The 5436-nt window shown below is 35.6% G+C and overlaps 1 pseudogene; it reads right to left on the reverse strand.

Moving 5' to 3' along the window:
* Positions 1–4914: 4914 nt before the first annotated feature.
* On the reverse strand, positions 4915–5015 carry LOC113836614 (annotated as a pseudogene).
* Positions 5016–5436: the final 421 nt, after the last annotated feature.

The raw sequence follows: 5436 nt of genomic DNA on the forward strand, positions 1-5436 counted from the left end.
CTAGCTCAGGAGATCCTGTCCCCTTCCCCTTCTCTGGGGTCCATGTATTCTTCTTGTAGAGTCCTCCTTGTTTTCTAGTTCCTTTGGTGATATGGATTGTAGGCTGGTCATCCTTGGAATCTTGAAATTCACAGGCAAATGGATGGAAATAGAAGTCATCCTGAGTGAGGTAACTCAGTCACAAAAGACAAACATGGTATGTACTCACTCATACATGAATTTTAGGCATAGAGCAAAGGATTACCAGCGTATTTGGTTTTTGTTGTTTCAACTTTCATGTGATATCCAAATCTCTTTCAAAATCATCGAATTTATGCCCCCTTTTGTGTTCTAATTCCTAGTTTCAGGTTGTATTTCTAAGTCTTTAATCTGTTTTGAGTTGATTTTTAAGAGTTGGGTAAGGCCAATTTTCACTCTTCTCTGAATGTGTATCCAACCTGTTATAGGACCATTTATTGAAAAGAATGTTCTTTCCTCAAAGTCTGTGTTATATTTGCCCTTTGTTAAAGTTTAAGTGACTATATGGGTCTCTCCTATTATATTGGTTGATGACCCTTTGTGTGTGTGTGCAAGGACCAGGATGTTTTTTTTTTATTTCATCTTTGTAGTGTATTTTGAAGGGCAGTATTGTCTTACCTCCCTATTTTTTTTAATCAAAATTACTATGACTATCTGCTCGTTATCCAAAATACACAAAGTGCTCAAACTACTCAATGACATGAAAATGAATATTCCCATTAAAGATGACAAAGGACCAGAAGAGTTATTTCTTTTAAAAGAGGATACAAATTTAGCCAATGTGGACAATAGGCACATATTAAAAATGCCACATCTATAATGAACAGATGGATACAATTGAGACCACTGAAAGATTCCTCCATACTGGATGGATTGACTATCAAAAGAGTGAAAGATAATGAATTTTTATTCTGAAAACAAGAAAAAGCACCCTGTTAATTCTATTACATAGTGGAGTTGATGTGGAAAGCAATATGGTAGTTCCTCAGAATAGGACCACAGCACAGTCCAGCAATCTCATCGCTGAGTACATATTCAAAGAAATTATAATTGCCAGAAGGAGTTTGATATTTCTATGTATAAAGTAGCACTACTCACAAATAACCTAAGTTTATAAAAATGCATAAATATATTTAAATGGTGGTATATGTAACTAGTGGTATATTATTGTAAGAAAAAAAAAGAAAGATAAAGGAGCAAATGGGAAATCCCATCATGTATGATAACCTGGATAAACCAGTGGACATCATGTTAAATGAAATAAGCCAATTGCAAAGAAGTAATACTGATTGGTTTTGCTTATATGTAGAATCCAAGATAGATGGGCTCCTGGAAATAGCAAGTAAAGTGATAAAATTACTAGATTTCAGAGTGATGAGTTGGTAGAAAGGGGAGGTGGCCAATGGGTGCAGAGCTGTAACTGGATATGCAGAATCCATCCCAGTGTTTTATGGCAGTGAGTTATTAACAATGGGCTAGAGATTTCTCAGCAGCCAGAAAAGACTTTAAATATTCTTACCACATGGAAATAATACATGTCTGAGGTGACATAGATGTTATTCACTGTGTTTTGGTCAGGGATATGCATATGCCAAAATGTTACTTTGTGCCTCATAAATATATTCCACCATTATTTGCAAATCACAAATAAAATGGAGCTAAATTTTTAGGAGAGGAATTAAATGTGGAGAATATTGTGGGGGAATATCAGCTATTTTTCCATCTAGCTGTGAAAACATGAAATTAGCAAGTGCCTTATAAGCCTGTTAATGGAAAACTGGGAACCAGTACATATTATATGACTTGGTTTCATATTTGCAGAGCACCAAATCTTTGGTTGTGGTGGGTGAGATAAAAAAATAGAGAGACTCAGCCATGTCCTCAAGGAGATCATGTTCTGTCAAAAACAAGCTGACTTTTCATGAAGGAAGCAACATGGAAAGAAATTGAAGCTTAGTTTGCCTGTGACATATGTACAAGACTATAGATATATTGCCTTAGCTAGAACCTTGCCAGGTCAAATAAGAAGCAAAATTTTAGAGTCATTCAGGCAGCAGGAACAGAATGAGAAATCAGAGGTGAAAAAATTTCAAGTGTTAAGAATAGTTATGACAAAACATTAAAGAAGGTAGAAAATGTCCAAACAGTCACTACTAGCCTCGCCATGTCATTGAGTTTAAAGTTCTTTCATATGTGAGCAATTTCAAGTACAAGCATGGAGAACAATTATAATTTACACACAGAATGCTTCTGTGGGCAATATCTACTCTCAATGTTTCATGTGAATGGTCTTGTTAAATCTTTGCTACCATTATATATTTGATTCTTGACTTATTCCCACAGAATATGTAAGCAAAACCATGCAGTGTGTCCATGGTAGAGCTGGGATCCTACCAAGGTAAATTCTCAACATGTATGCCTTCTGCATCTCAGGTTTTATGGAATAGCTTCTCTGGATCTAGGGGTTGTCCTCTCTGTGCTTAAGAAGCTCATAAATATGGAGGGCAAAGGTTAATCTTGGACACAGTATTTATTCATAGACTGACAAGAATTCCAGTTGACGCCAACAATGCCAGAATGGCAAACACTATTTTACTGACCTGGAGGCCTCAACCGATGGGTCGGGTTATGCTCAAGTTTTAAGAAACATTGACTCTAGTGGAAACAGAGACTGTATGGAAAATGACCTCACTGACTAGTGAAGGATTGAAGCTGCAATGCCTGGCTTGGATTTTGGCCTCATTCCACCTTTTCCTCCTCCCTGGCTGCTCCTGTGTCCATGTGGCCCAATCCCAAGGCTCATATACAGAGTAGCCTTCTGTGCACAGGGAGGTAGCTGCTGGCAGATGGCTGCTGCATCCATTCAGCTCCAAGGAGGAGGAACTTACCAATTTCAGTAGCAATCTGCAAGATTATCCAAAAAGTATAAGGTATATTTATGAAATGGCTGTATTTCCCCTGTCATAAGCATAACTGAAAAAAATGGTGTGACTCATTGAGAAATTTCACTGAAAGGAGCAAATAATCACCAGGGTGTGACTTGCTCCATTAGTACAGTAAAGTATTATTTTTTGTTCCAGAAAACTCATCAGTCTTCTGTACTAGTTTTGTGAGGCTAGCAAGCATCATTTTATTTCTTGCACACAAGAAAACCAAAATCAGAAAGTTCATGGGAGAAAGAGCCAAGATTGTCAACTCAGTTCATTTGACTTTGGTTCTGTACTTTTGTTCGCTATAATTTCGCTTTCCCTAGTCTTCTGATTTCAAATCATTTGCTGTGATTCTTAGTCTAACTTTTACTATTGAATTTATTATAAGCCAGGATACCATTTAGCTTGTATGGTCCAGTCTGACATTTTGTTGCTAATGGGTTACACCATTAGCATACCACACCACAATGGTTACAAAGTATTTTGGTTGTTGTTTGTGTTTTCTTACAATTTTTTCAATTATTTTACTGCTGTATATCAATCACATTTGTGTCAACTTATATGATCAAATAGCAAGATGATATCTATTAGAAAAAGCAATAAAATTTGGCAGAAGAAATGTAAGAGCATAGAGATCAATTTGGGCAGGAAAGAATCCAATATAAAAAAATATAAATCTTAACTGTGAGGCATTTCTAGAGATGGATGAGTTATTAAGTTCCACACCTGCTAGGAGCCAATGAAGAAGAAAACCTGGCTGAATATAGAAAGTACTGTATTCATGAGAAACACAAACCAAAATCATAGTAGATACAGAATTATCTTCCCAAGTTCTTTCAAATAAAAACACTGTAATTCATCTGCCATGCCCCCCAATCTTTATAAAACAGATTAACAATGAGTTCAAAGGCTTGTTTTCACAGTTTGCTTAAACCAAGGTACCCAGCATCCAGTACTTAGTTCTCCAGGGCACTTAGTATTTTGGTGACATTTTGAAGTTATTCACCTAGTATCCATAGGTAGATAGAAATTACTGGAAATTTACAAAAAGAGTATCTTTTGAAAATGAGAAATTTGAAAGAACTGTGGGGGCAGAAATACACCCTCTCTTAAGGCACATTTCTTAACTGATTTAGTTCTTTTATTGTACCCTGAAACATGGAAAACCCAGTTTCCTTTTATCCTATGATTTAGCAGGTGGTGAATCCTGTACATGTGCTTGGAATTCTCTTTACCTCCTGCAGTGAAATGCTTGTGACCATTCATCTTGTCACTCATTAATCCACCCTTTAATCAGACATGTGTAAAAAATCATGCTGTACTTGACTCTGAATATAGATAGATGATAGATAAATAGATTATAGATAAATAGCTAGAAGATAAATGATAGATGATAAATAGATGATGTATAGATAAGTAGACTATAGTTGATAGAAGATAGATATGTAGACAGATAGGTAGATAGATAGATAGATAGATAGATAGATAGATAGATAGATAGATACACAGACAGACAGATGGCAGAATGCTACCATGGAATGAGTTATAGATCAAAACAGAAGGCTGAGATGCACAGGTACAATCCCAGGAAGCTTAATGAGCATTGTGACAGAGGCATTCCTAATGGTGTGGTGAGGGGTAGAAAAGAACTATCATTATTTTGGAGAAGGCTAAATAAAAATGGATACTCAATGTGATGTCCAACTCCAGTCTTGACAGAAATTCTTCAAAGAAGTTGAAAAATAGAAGGAGATTGTTGATAGCAAGCCATATTAATTACATACCATAGGATGAGAATGGAGAATATGTTTTGAGCATATTCTGAAGTTTTAAAAAATCTCATTTAGTAAGATTTTGCCAATAACACTCAGCTTTGAACTATATCATTCATGACACAGTCAAGAATCCAGCCCAGGCCTTCTATTTTAAAATGAAAATTTAATATTTGGCTAATTTAAATATATTTTTAAGTACAAAATGATTCATAAATTTATGTCAACTTTGCACAGTAGTTATGCTAATATTCTTTGTATTGTTCCAATTTTAGTGTATGTGCTGCCAAAGCTAGCTACCACTACTAATTTAAATTTGAAAAATGTTTTTCTGATTTGTATTTATTTTTCTCTATTAAGGTACTGGTGAGAGAGAGAGAAGGGACAGAAATCACACTTTCATGTGCTGGGTACATGCAGGATTATCTGCTATACCGTAGACTACTCCTCTTAGATATAGCATTTTTGTTTTTATTAAGATTTAAACATCAGTGGGTGATGTTATATCTCCCATGATGTACTCCACAATAAGGAGGGTTAAGCTTTAGATTCATGGTTTTGTATAACTCCCCTCTGTGGGATTTATGCCTAGTTAACATGACCAAGAAAAGACTGTGTTTCCTTCAACCCAGTTATATAGATACTAGTCCCAAAGCCATAGATTTGCAAAAGACATACTCTATGAAGTTTTTCTTTTTTTAATTTTGGGGAGTGGG

Source organism: Cricetulus griseus, chromosome 7, assembly GCF_003668045.3.
Source record: "Cricetulus griseus strain 17A/GY chromosome 7, alternate assembly CriGri-PICRH-1.0, whole genome shotgun sequence".
In the NCBI taxonomy this organism is placed as follows: Eukaryota; Metazoa; Chordata; class Mammalia; order Rodentia; family Cricetidae; genus Cricetulus; species Cricetulus griseus.